Source organism: Equus quagga, chromosome 8 (assembly GCF_021613505.1).
Source record: "Equus quagga isolate Etosha38 chromosome 8, UCLA_HA_Equagga_1.0, whole genome shotgun sequence".
NCBI lineage: Eukaryota > Metazoa > Chordata > Mammalia > Perissodactyla > Equidae > Equus > Equus quagga.
Genome location: NC_060274.1, coordinates 119,491,811 through 119,507,897, shown reverse-complemented (window position 1 = coordinate 119,507,897; position 16,087 = coordinate 119,491,811). Strand labels below are relative to the sequence as shown.

General features: G+C 39.8%; 1 pseudogene; it reads left to right on the top strand.

Moving 5' to 3' along the window:
• Nucleotides 1-9,074: 9,074 nt before the first annotated feature.
• Nucleotides 9,075-13,406, top strand: LOC124243355 (trypsin-like; annotated as a pseudogene).
• The last annotated feature ends 2,681 nt before the right edge of the window (nt 13,407-16,087 follow it).

Below are 16,087 nucleotides of genomic sequence, written 5' to 3'. Positions count from 1 at the left end.
TTATGGCTATAGTAGATGTGATGTCCACCCGCAATCTGACCCCTCTCCCGCGACCAGAACCTCCAAATCCCAGCCCAAATTATGTCATTTTTTGCCCAATAAACCAAAAAAAGTGCAAAGGCAGATAAGTTTGCAGAAAACAGATTTATGACTCTAAGGTCGTAAAATTCTGACTACAGAGGTATTTTTTTTATCTCTTCAACTCTTTTCTGGGGAGGCAGCACAGACATCCTGTTTCGGTTGCTCAATATCACTCTCCCAAACTCCATGTTATTCTATGGATCATCCTGAGGATGCTTGTAGTATATGCCCTGACACAGGAGTCCTTTGCATACATGGTGTGGATCAAGGGAAATGATAGATGGGCTCTGAGCATGGAAACATTGGAGTAGGTAAAGTTTGGTGGGGATAAGATGAAGGAGAATACTGTGTTAAGCGGTTCGGTGTGCTATAACAAACTACCTTTGCCTACGTGGCTTAAACAACAAACTTTAATTTCTCCCTGTTCTAGTGGCTAGGAATTTTTGATATTAGAGATAATTATGAATCATAAGAAATTAGTTTACAAAAAATCATAGAGGGAGAATATATACAGTGGGAGATGCATTTATATATCACTTGTATTAGAAGTGTTTCATTTTTCGACTGATGCAGAGTTGTGTTGAGCAGTGATCTTTTGTTGTTTTTGCAGGAAACCCATAATAAACCATAGCCATGAGAAGGTCTTAGCCATATGGTGTCTACTGCAAATCCCACCTTCCCCTTTTTATTTGTGTTTACAATTAACCTAGCAACAATGTTTGCCATACTTGAGAAAAGGAAGCCCCTCCAGATGAACATCTGGGTGTCTCCTATCATATTCCACCTGTTGCCCTGGGGCATTGGACTAGAGAGAAGATTGGTTTGGGGATTATAAATTGGACTGTGCCCTCATTCTTCTGCATCACTCCAAGTGCATTTGGAGAACCACCATGAAGACTATCAAGTTGCTCCTTTTCCTAGAAGTGATCGTTAAGTCTTTCTTTTCCTCCCATATGGAAGTAAGATTCAGTGACAGAGATTAAATTTCCAGCCTCTGTGATCTCTTGTTTATGTTACCAACCCAGCAGCAAATAAGTGGGTCTCTCTACTCCACTTGGAACAACATGGATGGTGGAAAATGAATGTCTGAGAGGACAGTCACCAAAAAATCAGTTTTTCTGAGTTCCTACTATGTGCTGATCTTTGCATTGGGGATATAAATGTATCTGACAGAAAACTGTTTTATTGACAAATTGATACGGCCATGTATTATAAGTCCTGTTCCTGTTTCTTGTCATTTCCATTTACAATGCTCTATGTTGGCCTTCAGCTTCACTTCATCCTCCATCTACATTCTGTTTTTCTTCCTGATCCCATTTCTTTCTAATCCAGTAAGATGTTTTCTCTCCATAAATGCCTCACCAGCCTATCATATTCAGGAGTTCCAAGTTTCCAAGCTATTTCATGGGGTATTTCTACATGTTGTTCTGACAGCTGTGTTTTCCAGGTACACATCCCTGTCTGTTTCTATGATACAAATTAATGGTTCTTTTGTTAGGTATGCTTTCCCATCTAATCTTGTGGGTTGGAGGTAGGATCTGGCCACAAAGGGGAAGACAGAACAATGAGAAGGGAATTCTGAAAGAGACATTAATTAGCTCTATTGGCACTTTCACAAAACTCTGATGTGTGAATCAAAGATTTTCTTAACTTCTGCTATTTCTCCATTATTTTATGTGGGTATTCATTTTTTACAAGAGCATATTAAAGTTCTGAGACTAATAAACAAATAAAAGCTAGTGACAGAATCAAGGCTAGAACTTGGTCATAAGATTTAAGTGTTCTTTCCCAATATTTTGTTGCTTCTCATACGTTGATACAATTTTCTGTCTTTGTCAGTCTCTTTTCTTCCCTGCACTGTTCTCTGTCTTTCCAACATCCCTGTCCTAAATCTCTAATCCCCCTCTTCTTTTCTCCCTAAAACATTATTTTAAGTAAAGGCAACAGTGAGATGTTTCCCCTAAGATTACTAATTTTATTTCAAGCCATACCTAATCATTGAAACTGAGTCATTTCAATTTCAAGTCTGGACATGGGGCATTTAATAATTTCTTTCTTATCTTCTAGAACAGAGTTAAGTGACTGTGGCCCAGGACAAATCTGGCCGGCAGCATCTTGTAGTGAAGGAAGTTTAATTGGAACACGGCTGCACTCATTCATCTCCGTATTGTCTATGGCAGCCTTCAAGCAACAACAACAGAGTAGTTGTGACAAAGGCTATATTACCAGAAAAGCCTAAAATATTTACTCTCTGGTTCTTTACAGAAAAACTTGGCTGTCCCTTGCAAATAATTTTGTGAGAGAATCACATGTAGCTAAAGTAGAAATGCTCTCAAATTAATTGCATCCTTGAGGAGGGTTCTCAAGGAAACCTAGGTGTGGCTCTGATGTAGATTAAGGCTGCCCCAGGGAGAGAAGCCCAGGGCATCCTCACCTACATGCCGATCTGTATGACCAGATTCGTATCTAAAGTTATACGACTGCACAATAACCAGACCCCATCTGCACTGAAATCATTTAATGACTTTTTACATCATCTTTTCTTTTTCCAGTAAAAATAAGTCATGTACCCGTGCCTTATAAATTTAGCCCTAACCCTCAACTCAGAGCAGCAGCTCTTTATTGCCCATGGGTCCTGTCCCCATGCTATTCCATACTATTCTCTAAATAAAAGAGTACTACTGCCAGACCTTGAGAGTCCAAGAAATCTCTCTTTTGACTCTTCAGCTCGCCATCCCTGCATCAGTTCCAGGGTTCATTTTACAAAAAAAGATCATTCTGTTCTCTAACCCTGGTTTCCTGTATATAGCAAAGATTAGAAATTCAGTTTAGCATAGATTCTGAGGTTAGCATCAAGGTTATCACACAAGCATGTACTTTGCACCTTGTTTCTTTTTGTATTTTTCCTGCCCTGGTTGTTTACTTCAGTTTTTCAGTAAGTTTCTTAGTACATCATTTTTCAGGGAGAAGAATTCTTGTTTAAAAGTTTCCCTGCACATTGGTTATAGGTACGAATCCACTCTGCTTGGCAAAAGGAATATGAGCATCCCCCATACATTGCTCATGGCTCTTTTCATGAGAGTAGACTGAGGAAGGAGACCCCCACACACACACACTGTGGCATATTCAGAGTTGGTTGTAAATAAGAAGCCATTGATGTTTTTGAGAATAGAAGTTCACACATATAAAGTGCAGAACAAAAATATTGAATCTAATAAATGATATTGGGAAAATTGGACTGCCACATGCAAAAGAATGAAGTAGACCATTATCTTATACTATACAAAACTCAAATTCCTTGAAGACTTGAATGTAAGGCCTGAAACTATAAAACTACTAGAAGAAAACGTTGACAGTATGCTCTTTGACATGAGTCTTAGAAGACTCTTTTAGAATATGTCTCCTCAGGCAAGAACAACAAAAGAACAACAAACAAATTGGACTACCTCAAACTAAAAACTTTTGCCCTGCAAAGGAAACCATCAATGGTACCAAAAGACAACCTATCAATTGGGAGAAGATATTCAAAAATAATATGTGATAAGGGGTTAATATCCAAAATATATAAAGAACTGATACAACTCAACAGAACAAAACAAATAACTTGAGACTGGCCTCATGGCTTAGTGGTTAAGTTTGACAAGCTTCACTTTTGTTGCCCAGATTTGCAGGTTCAGATGCCAGACACAGACCTACACCACTCATCATCCATGCTGTGGTGGTGGCCCACATATCAAGCAGAGGAGGATTAGCACAGATGTTAGCTCAGGGCTAATCTTCATCAACAACAACAAAACTTGACTAAAAAGTGGGCAGAGGATCTGAACAGGCATTTTTCCAAAGAAGGTATACAGGCGGCCAACACACAAGAAAAGACGTTCAACATCAGTAATTATTAGGGAAATGCAAATCAATACCACAATGAAATACCATCTCACACCCATCAGAATGGGTAATATTAAAAAGAAAAGAGGGGTCAGCCCAGTGGTGTAGTGGTTAAGTTCATACACTCTGCTTTGGTGGCCCAGGGTTCATTGATTCAGATCCTGGGTGCAGACCTAACACTACTCATCAAGCCCCAGTGTGCCAGCATCCCACATAAAATAGAGGAAGATTGGCACAGATTTTAGCTCAGCAACAATCTTCCTCAAGCAAAAAGAGGAAGAGTGGCAACAGATTTTAGCTCAGGGACAATCTTCCTCCCAAAAAACGTAAAATAAAAAAATTAAAAATAAAAAGACAAGAAATAACAAGTGTTGGAGAGGAAGTGGACAAAAATGAACCCTCATACACTGCTAATGGGAATGTAAATTGGTGCTACTCCTACAGAAAACAGTATGGACGTTCCTCAAAAAATTATGAATAAATATACTATAAGATCTAGCTATTCAAGTCTGGGTACTTGTCCAAAGAACACGAAAACACCAATTCAAAAGATATATGGACCCTTTTGTTCATTGCAGCATTATTCACAGTAGCAACCACTTGAAAACAACCTAAATGCCCATTGATGGATAACAGATAAAGAACATATAGTACATATATATATATAATGGAATACTACTCACCCATAAAAAAGATGAAATACTCCCATTTGTAACAACATGGATGGACATTGAAGGTATTATGCTAAATGAAGTAAATCAGACAGAGAAAGAAAAATACCATATGACTTCATTCATATGTGGAAGAGAAGCAAACACATAGATAAAGAGAACAGATCAGTGGTTACCAGAGGGGAAGGAGGATGTGGAGGGTGAAAGGGGTAAAGTCACATGTGCATATGGTGACAGTTGGAAACTAGATTTTTGGTGGTGAACACGATGTAGTCTATACAGAAGTTGAAATATGAAGTACACTTGAAATTTATATAATGTTATAAACCAATGTTGTCAATAAATTAAAACAGCCTAAAAAAAGAAAAATAATATTGAGTCTTGGAACTTTCAAACCAATTCTCCAGGGTCAAACATCACAGAATGATTCACAATATCTCAGAAGTAAAAGGCATCTTGCAGGTCCAAGCTCCCATACAATCATGCAAGGATATCTTCTTCAGATTTCTTCATTCAATTTACATAAATGACAAGCACGCATACACATATACAGAGACACCTCATACTGATCCTGTATTCTCCTGGCCTCTTCAATAGGGGTCACTTTCACTTGGAATACTAATTGCGTTCACTTAATATCCAGATCGACTCCCCTCCATACCCCTTCCACTCACAGCAACCACTACAACCACCATCATCAGGGATCTTTGGTTTTTCCCACCATGGTTTTGTCCAACCTAGTATCATTTTTGTCAGCCTAGTATCATGTTGGAATGTACATCAATAGCAGTCTTCAACGTGATTTTAGGTAGTGCACAAATGACCATTTTTTAACTTAAATAGCTATTCCACTAAATGACACATGTTCATTTTACTGTGAATTAGATTAAAAAGTCACCAACACACGAAATATCAACATCTTTCCCTAAGAAGCGACTCAGGAAAAGAAGTCTGTTTATAAATCAGAATGTAACTACATTACAGGCACTGTGCTAAGTGGTTTACATGCAACATGGGAATAATTGAAGACTGGAAACCATCACTTACATTTTCCCCACATCCCCACTACTGCTTTAGATGACTAAAGAATCATCACACTGCAGCCAGTCAGGTCCATGTTTCTTTATCTCAAGGTGTTGATTTGGGAATTTGCAATTGATCCTAGATAAAGCTAGCAACCCTCACTCTTTCTTTTCCTGGAAGAAGGGGTTCAAGTAATAATGCCCAGGACACACCAGAGACAGCCCTCTGGGACATAGCAGCACATGAGCCACTTATTGTGAAAACCTCTGCTCTAAAATGTTGTGATTTTCATGTGGGCCAAGAACTCTCATGAGGTTAGGGGAAGTTCCAGGGGTGATGTAGAATCATACAGCTTCCAACAACTCATCCAATAACTCCCTCAGCAATGGAAGATAATTCAACAGCATAAGAAGACTTCCTCTTCCCCATTCTGAATCCCGCACTTTCCCTTACTCCTTAGTATTTCCTGATGTTAGGGATCAATGAATGACATGTCCCTGCCTTGTATGCCATTCTTTCAGTTAATGAATGCTTAAATTGTCCTAGAGCTCAAGGCACTTTCCCTTGGCTATAGCTTTTTAGAAGGTACTTTGCCCATCTTTTCTCATTTTCTCAGTCGTTCTCAACTGGAGATGATTTTGACTCGTGGGGGGCACTTAGCAGTGTCTAGAGCCATTTATTGTGGTCATAACTACAAATAGGAGCTAGAGATGCTGATAAATATCCTACAGTGTGCAGGGCAGTTTCCCACAACAAGAATTATTTTGCCCAAAAGGTCAATAATGATGGGGTTGAAAAACTCTGCCTTCTAGTTAATCATCTTCATATTAACTAAATTTCAGTAAAGGAAACAGAAAGGATCTCTTCAGAAGAGATTATTTGCTAAAGCAGGAATAGCATCCTGGCAGGCAATTCACATATATATTGTGTGGGTGTAGAGTCTGGGTATGTGTGGCTGGAAGTTAGTTCTCACTGAGATTCACTTACTCTTGATATTTTTGCCATACTCCATTAATTCTGACAATTCTTGTCCCAGGAACCCATTTCTTGGATTTTTCAGAATTCTGTGTGCTTCCTAGAGTCATCCCCTGGTTTGGTAGAGTTCATATTGTTCTCTTTTGTTGTATTTATGGCATTGCAGAGAAGGACATGGACCCTGAAATAAGGCTGCTTGTGTTTGAACGCTGTATTAACCACTTAACAGCTATAAAATTTTGAGCAAAATAAATAACTTCTCTAAGACTCATCCTCCCCATCTATAAAATGGTAAAATCATAACAACACTCGTAAAGTTGTTGGTGAGGATTGAAAGAGCTGATGTATGTAAATCCTGTCCACAGCGCCAGACACATAGTAAACACTCCAAAAATTTCAATTCTATTATCATTGGCCGGGAATTCTGTACTATCTTGGTCTCCAGATTCTGGTGAACTTTCTAGGGAAGTTTTGCATAGTGGTTAACAGCACAGACTCTGATGCCAGATTTCCTGGGTTGGAATCCTGACCGTATCTTGTACTTGCATGTTTGCCTCCATGCCAACTCTTAGGGAGTCCTATATATTCATACCGGTGTACTTGAGCCTCCCTGGGACCACACTTAAAAATCACTGAACAGGACCCCCAATTCTTCTCTCCTTCTTCTCCCTCACATCGAAAGCATGCAGTATTCACTCCCATTATGTTGGGAGTAGGTCTGTTACTATGCCTCGCAGGGACGGGGTCAGGCAATGCAGCACTGGTCACGCAAGAAAAAATTATTAAAACAAACATTAACCTGTAGCCATGCTGGTTCAACACGTTGGGCTGTTACACTAAAGCCTGCCTTAATGCAACAACAACATGATTCTTTATTGTACATGGTTTAGGGTAACTCTTTAGTTTTACATTAGCTATAGGCCAAGGAAGGGGGTATATGTGCTGTAAAGTGTACCACTTGCTTCATGTTTATTAATAATTCTGCACAAATTCGGACAAACTTACAAAAAATGGCCCAACAGGTACAAGTATTCCATAATCTGACCCAAGTTTCAATCAAATACCTACCTTAATCTTACCCAAGGACCTAGATTTATTTTCTTGACTTGACCCCAGCAAGTGAGGGAGACAGTTACGGACAGGATTTCAAACAGTTGTTTGCCTGTTGATATTGTTGATTGGCATTTTTTCTATGCTTAAATGTTTCATGCACTGGGTGACCAAAACCTTGCCAGTGACTTTTGATATCTCCGTCATTCAGAAAGTGCCCATGATTTTCCCTAAAGACTAATGTCCAGGCATCCCAAGATCAATTGTGATGAGAAAAATGTTCATTTTGAGTTGCTGCCTAGGCATTTTACAGTATGACAACCCCGCTCACACCCAGAGTCTGGACATTTAGATATGGACTGAAGCTTAGGATTCCCACCCCAAGACCAGCTTTGATTTTTTAAAAAATAACTACTTAAAGTGGAGCCCGTGAAAAGTTAATGACCTCCATGCAAACCACCTTAGAAATAAGAGATGCTTGTTGCCCTGCTCTCTTACCTCCTGCTAGTTCCTCACCTGGCACCTGAGGATTGCCCTTTCCCTGGCTCAGTTGCACCCCCTCGCCTCTGGGATCTGTGAGTAACAAATCTTTTGACTATTTCTTTGTGTGGGTGTATTGAAATTGAGCCTTCAGGGGCCACCCAAGTGTCATAGAGGTTAAGTTCGCACTTAACTTTGGTGGCCCAGCGTTTGCCGGTTCAGATCCCAGGCGCCGACATATGTACCACCTAGCAAGTCATGCTGTGGCAGGTATCCCACATATAAAGTAGAGGAAGGTGGGCACGGATGTCCACTTAGGGCCAATCTTCCTCAAAAAAAAGAAAAGGAAAAAGAAAAAAGAAAGAAAGAAATTAAGCCTTCAATCAAAACAACCCCAAGGTATTAACTACCCCAAAGAGGGAGCTTGAGTGCTGAGGGAACTCTGCTGACCTCATGTGGGTGGTTTGTGCCATCTCATTCAGCAGGCTATATTCTGTATATTTTTAATTAAACGCACCAGCTCCAATTTCTCAAGATAGTACTCAAGATGAAGGTTCACAGTTAAGCAAGACAAATACCCAAGAATTTCGTCTGGGAATCAGGACACTTGGAGCCCTGTTGGGTGACCTTACTCCAACTTACTTTTCTATTATGGGGAACAGTTCCAACCAGGTGGGTCCATTACTTCCATTTCCATAAACTTCTGGAAAGAAAGACAAAGGTCGATGTTTAAATTTAACACTGAATTATCTTCAACTAGGCACAATTGAATTCTAAATTTGGGTTTCTGAATTTTCAGGAAAATCACTTTACTGTCACCTGTGGCCATGAGTGTCAATGAGGTAGAAATAAACAGCTGTGGATGAAAACTCTTCATCCTAGTCTGTGGTCCAGATCCATTGAGTAACCATGAAGACTTTTCTCTTCCTTGCTCTCCTGGGAGCCACTGGTGAGTCTCCAACAATAAATGAATTAGTAGGTGTCTGTCACATATTTAAGTTTGTACTCTGAAATGTTGAAAGCAATCTCTGTACTCAAGAGACTTATAAATTCAAAACAACAGTGTGTAATACACGTGTCTACAGATAATTAAATCTCACTATATGGGGAAAGATCACAGTGAGCAGGAGTGATCGGGGTAGATGGGCTAAGGCAGAATGGCCCTGAACTTCAAGGTAAAATCTATGAAGGATGAGAGACAACGAAAGGATGGTCAACATTAAGTAAATGTTGTTTCGATCTTTCTAAGGATTAGGAGTTAATAATTGAGACCAATGACTAATCTTGTGCTCCTTGAAGAGGTCGTGAGGGTCAGAGCCTGAGTCTCCTCTGTACTAAAGGACATCTTAACAGGCAAAGATATTTGATTTTCTGTGAATGAAAGTTATGGGCTGGGTTTTACAACATCTTTGCTAATGAAATCTCTGCGGCATAATGTAACATGCCATTCAATTATTGAAGGAAATAAATAAATGACTATTTCTACTTTTATACTACTAAATGTTATATTACTAAAACTTACTGCAAATTTTCTCTAATTGGGCAGGCATAAATTCAATACACCTTACTATACACCTGGGAATGTCTTTCCCAAAATTATTTTAAACTATTTAAATAATAGGGAGCATATAATATAATTAGAGACTTTTGAAGCTGTAAGAAGCTTAATAAATCAGTGGCCAGACTTCACAATACTGAATAAATTGAAAAACATTGGAAAGATAATTGGGATAAGTGGAAAGGTTGGAGAGGGAAAGCTTATAATGTTCTATGAAATCACTTCCTGAAAATTTTAGGCGAGAACCATGAAGAGCAATTAGGGAAACAAAAGTACAAACTGCCATTTTCTTCCCGACCAGAATATTCCCAGGTGGCTTCTAAAGCTTCCTTTCTGTTACCTCTTGGGGATATCTGTGCCCTACCAGCCACACAAGTAAACAACACCATGGGTACAACAGAGCTTTATTGAATGCCTATTTCCATGGATGCTGAGCAGGGTTTTGGTAAAAAGTATTCTTTATATCCTTAAGTACCGGTGTCCAGGGTATTTCTTATGTACAGAGTCTCTGATCCATGTGTGTGTATGTGAATGAATGTATATGAGTTTGTGTGTGTGTGTGGTACCTATGTAAAAGAATGCAGTATCTTCATAAAATTTAATGCATAAAAATTAGATACTTATAATGGTATAAGTAGAATACGTTAAAGGTATAGAATAATAACATCTTGAAAAACTTATGTTTAAATCACCATTTCCAACTATGTGTGACAAGAAAACATTATCTGCTATTTTCCGGTTAATCTGCAAAAACTTGGTGGTGAGTAGAAATTCCAAGATGATCTGTTTAATGGATAGTTTCCAACTTTTTTCTGTCAGTTTCTTTCTTCACTGAAAATGATAACAAGATTGGAGAGGGGCTACATGTGTCAGGAGAATTCCGTCCTCTATCAGGTATCTCTGAACATTGGCTACCACCTCTGTGGTGGCTCCCTCATCAACGACCTGTGGGTTGTGTCTGCTAGTCACTGCTACAAGTCACAAATAAACAAGACAAACATCCCTGTTCTCTAAGATCAACTCATTCCCCGGCCCTGCCAAACCACAATCAGGGTAAATTATAGAGCTATGCTTGAGTAGTGAGCATTCAGATTCTAAAAGCCACATTGTTCTCCCCAGAAATTGTATGATGTATTGAGGGACTTTCTCATGGAAAGGTACACTTAGAGTTCCCTGATGTCCTTCCAAATGATGGTACTAAAGACACAGGAGGGGAAATACTGAGTGATGAAGTAGGACTGGAACTAGCTTAAGAGCATTAACAAGTAAATAGTCCTAATCATTATAGCTCAACCAGGAAAAGATGGCATATGGAGGTGATAACACATATGCAGTTTACAGTCATCACTAAAAATAACAACTCATTCTACTCCCTTAATGTTCTGTCAGACCTCGAATTCCTGTCATGTCTCCCTACAGTAATTGATAGTCCCAACCAGAGGAGAAATGGCAGGTGCTGTGTAGTTCCCTTTCACCTCCCACTGTTTTCTTGGCATCCTTTGGTTCTATTCCTAAACCTAAATATTCTCACAAGATTGTGGGCTGTAAGTCTGTACTTGTAGTGGCACCTACCTAAGAAATACACTAACGTGCACCATATCTGGTAGGACTACATTAAGGGCACAATTACCCATGACTGCAAATGCTTGAAGGGAATGATGCCTGTATTATGCTCATGACTAGGGTGTCCTCGGAAGGGGGAAAAGTTCAAGTTGGATACTTAGGAAACTTGTAATCCTTTAATCCAGCTGAATCCAGGTGCATCTGGGAGAATACAACATTGAAGTCGTTAAGGGCAACGAACAATTCATTAATTCAGCCATGGTCATCCCCCACCCCAAATACAATGAAACCACCATTGATAATAACATCCTGCTGATTAAACTGAGCTCCCAGGCCACTATCAGCTCCTGAACGTCTACAAACTCTCAGCCAAGATATTGTGCTGCTGCTAGTAACCAGTGCCTCATCTCTGGCTGGGGCAACACCCTGAGCAAAGGCTGTAAGTGTCACCTGGAATAGAGGCAGCAAGTCTGAGAATCCTAGAGGTGAAAGGCATGTTTCAGGTCAATTAGTCCAAACTGTCATTCAAGGCAAGGTTCACAGAGTATAGTTTGTGGCTATATGGAGTTTTAGAATACATGACTTGAAATGAGGAAGATTCCTCTGCTGGAAACACAACAAAAATGAATATTATATAGAGCTAGGTGTTCATCTGATGTGTAACTACTGATTTGCAGAGAACTAGAAACTGAGAAGGTCAACAGAACAGAGGCTCAGGGATTTGGTATTTTCTGAAGGATAGACCTGCTTAAGAAATAAGGTCTGTAGATTTGAAATCTGGGGTCACTGAAGCCTAGTATCAGAGAGAGAATAACTGGTGAGTTAAAATTGATTGGAAGGGGCCAGCCCCATGACCAAGTGGTTAGTTCATGTGCTCCACTTCAAAAGCCTGGAGTTCGCCAGTTTAGATCCCGGGCATGGACCTATACACAGCTCGTCAAGCCATGTTGTGGCGGCATCCCACATAGAACAACTAGAAATACATACAAGTAGGATATACAACTAGGTACTGGGGTTTGGTGGAGAAAAAAGAAAAATAGGAAGACTGGCAACAGATGTTAGCTCAGGGACAATCTTCCTCACCAAAAACTGATTGGAACACCTTCCAAATAAAAGTTGTTCTTCCCAAGTAGCAGTTACTGGCAATCTGAGAGAAAGAGCAGGAGTATTGTGAAAGAAGGGAGAGAGAGAGATTGGGAAAGAAATTTCCAGGAATCACATGGGTAATCTTCCATTTTCAATCTTGCACCCAACAGTCAACCTCTCTGATCTCCTGCAGTGTCTGAAAGCTCCCATCCTCTCCAACATTTGTTTGCCACAATGCCTATCCAGCCAGATCACCAACAACATGCTCTGTACAGGCTTCTTGGAGTCTGGAAAGGATTCCTGCCAGGTTAGTTTCTTTTCACTCCTTCCTCCAACTCAGCCTCGTGCATCTCCATGATATTTACCCTTTCCTGAAACACAGAAGATTGAAAAGCTGTCTCTGGGACTGATTTTGAGGGGTGAGGGATAGACTTGGGATAAATGATGGATTTCCTTTATGCCATAGTAAGGGTTAGGGTTAAGAGTAAAAGATACACAGTGATTATATGCAAAAAACATCCAGATGCCATCCTGGGAGGTATATTGTAGAAAGAAGCTCTTTGAAAGCAGCAGGGCTAGCTGGGCAGCATTACACTCCACAGCCCTCACTCTTCTTGGCCCTACAGGTCTGCAACCAAGGAAAGAAAGAGGAGGAGCCAGAAAGAGGGAGAAAAAAGAATGGGATGTAGTATGGAGATTGAGGGTTGGATTTCCAGGGGAAGAAGAGTTCTTCATGGAAGATCAGTAGCCTGATGATGTCTTCAAGATACTGGAGGAACATCTTTGAGGCTTTCTCCCATCTGGGCATAGTTCAGAGTTCTAATTGTCTCCTCTGACTTGCTCGGTATGACTCTTGTGGTCCTGTGGTCTGCAACGGAGAGCTCCGGGGTACTGTCTCCTGGGGCCATGGCTGAACTCTGAAAGGCAAACTTGGTGTCTACACCAAGGTCTGCAACTATGTGGACTGGATTCAGCAGACCATTGCTGCCAACTCTACACCATTCTCTCTTCATAATCCATCTCCTGTTAGTTAACTTCACCTTCCTCCTATGCCTGAAAACAATAGCTTAATAAAAACATTTGTCTTCCACCAAATATGTCCTAGAATTTTCCTCTACTTTGTATTTTTGTACTTTCTCTTGAAACTATCTGCTGAATAAGAAAGTGGACATAGAATCAAAGTATTATATGAACATAAAACCTAAAAAGATATTTAGTTACTCATTCAACCTAATCAAAATAAGTATACTGGTCACCTCCTCTATGCCAGAATCTGTGTGGGACATTGGGGATATAGAGATGAATAAGGTTAGGATCACCGTTCCCATCACATTTTTGAACAGATAATGATACTAAGTGCAGGAAGTTAAAATCAACTGCCCAAAGTCATTCAACTAGTTCATAGCAAAGCTGAGGTGAAGCACCAGCTATCCTTATTCCTAAGGCATTGCTACTACTGTGACATTGTTCTTTCCCTTTTTTTGTCTAATCTCTCTAAAATTCTTTGAGGCTAGATAAGGGAAAACATCTTGATGAATAAAGTCTTAAAAACCACAGATTTCGTGCATTTTTCATGGTTTCACCTACCACTGTATCCCAGGTCTCCAGGACCTTTCTTGTTTCTAACTGGGTTTATTGCTATAGTAGGTGTGATGTCTGCAGGCAATCTGGCCCCTCTTTCACAACCAGAATCCCCAAATACCAACCCAAATTATGTACTGTTCCGAACTATAAGCAAAAAATGAAAAAATGCAAATGCAGATAAGTTTGGAGAAAACAGATCTACTATCCTAAGGTCATAAAAGTCTTGGCTACAGAGGTGTTATTTGATCTCTTCAGCCCTATCTGTAGAGGTAGGTTTTAATTTTCAACACTGCTCCCCCAACTCTAGGTTGTTCAATGGATCATCTGGAAGATGGTTTGGAGTATATGTCCCAAGACATGATTCATGTGCATATCTGAAATAGATCAAGGGAAAGATACATGGAGTCTGGGCATAGAAACATTAGAGTAGGTGAATGAGGTTTGAAAGTGGAAAATGTTTTCAGCCCAGTGGTAAGATGAAGGAGAATTTTGCCTTAGTGGTTCAGGCTGCTATAACAAAATACATAGTTTAAATTGGCTTAAATAACAAACATGAATTTCTCACATTTCAGGAGGCTAAGGAGTCCAAGATCAATGTGCCACAGGAAATGCAAAGGGGCACTTCCTCGCTGTAGACAGCTGCCTTCTTGCCTTATCTTCTCGCACACGGCCCAGAGAGCTAGATCTAGTCTCTTCCTCTTCTAAAGACACTCCTCCTATCATGGGGGCTCCACCCATAGGACTACATCTAAACTTCCCAAAGTCCCCACTGCTAATGCCATCCCATTGGGGGTTAGTTTGAACAGATGAATTTTGGGGGGGACACGAATATCCAGTCCATAACAGATATCTTGGGAGAGGAAAGTATAGGAAGATATGTCCCCCTATTACCAATTTCCATCCCTTTGTAACTCTGGATGGCACATTTGTAGGGAGCAGTGCTAAGCCCCTAATATTGCCTTATCAATTACACTAGGATGGAGCCCAAATTCCTTAGCCTGGAATTCAAGGATCTTCAATATTTGGTCATAACTAACCTGTCTTGTGTTATTTCCTTAATTCTTACTGAATTGCTTTTATATTTGCATATACCTAAATTAACTTCACTTATAGCTCTTCTTTGTTAAAATAAGAAGACTTTGATCTACATTAACTAAAGAGGCTTTTCTCCAGAAACAAATGAGTTTGAAGATTTTCTTGTTCCTAGTGAAATATTTTCCTACCTCATCCCATCACCACCACCAGTATACACTTACTCGCCTAACCACCTCAGGCAGAGGGAAGATTCAGAGACCTGACAAGATAAGTGTGATATATAAAAGCTCAGGGCAGGCCCAGAGAAAAGTATGAAAAGGGAAAATAAATCATTTTTCTTGATGCCAACCAGTAGTCCCTTTTCAGTATATCTCACCATTTTCTCCCTCTTATTTTGTTTAAAATCTAACTCTTCACAATTTGTGAATTTATATTAAAATGTGAAACATATATGCTCTTTGACCTAGCAACTTAACTTCTAGAACTCTAGCCTATTAAAATATGCATGTAAAAACAGAAAAAAAAGATGTATAAATGTGAGTGTATCATTTAAGGGTCATTCGGTTGCAAGGAACGGAAAATCCAATTCACAGTCTTTAAAAATGTACTAATGGAATCTTAGAAATCGGAATGGCTTCGAGGATGGTTTGAGCAATTCAAAAATGTCATCCAGGACCCAATTTATTTCTGTCTTTGCCCTCTGCATTACAGTCAGCTTTGTCCTCAGGATAAAGCCTTGTGATCAAAATGGCTCTCAGAGCAATACTCTCCCTTGTCTGTATCTAGGGAGAGAGATAAATAAAGTTGCTCCCGGAAGATCTAGGAAGCTTCTTTCCCAGAAGGCCCTGGCAGACATCATGTCATGTCTCTTTAACTGAATTTTCTCATTTGCACATCTCTGAGCCAATAATCGAATGGGATTATGCTGATTAACTTACAATTAAGTTACAGGGCATACCATCAGAGCAAGCAGTGACTTTCCATTCTGCAATAAACATGGCCTTCTTGGTATGTGTTTGGTTAACTGAATAATTATAAAAGCAGTTATCAAAAGAAGAAGGAGTGGATGTTAAGGAGGCAGCCGCCAAGTCCACCA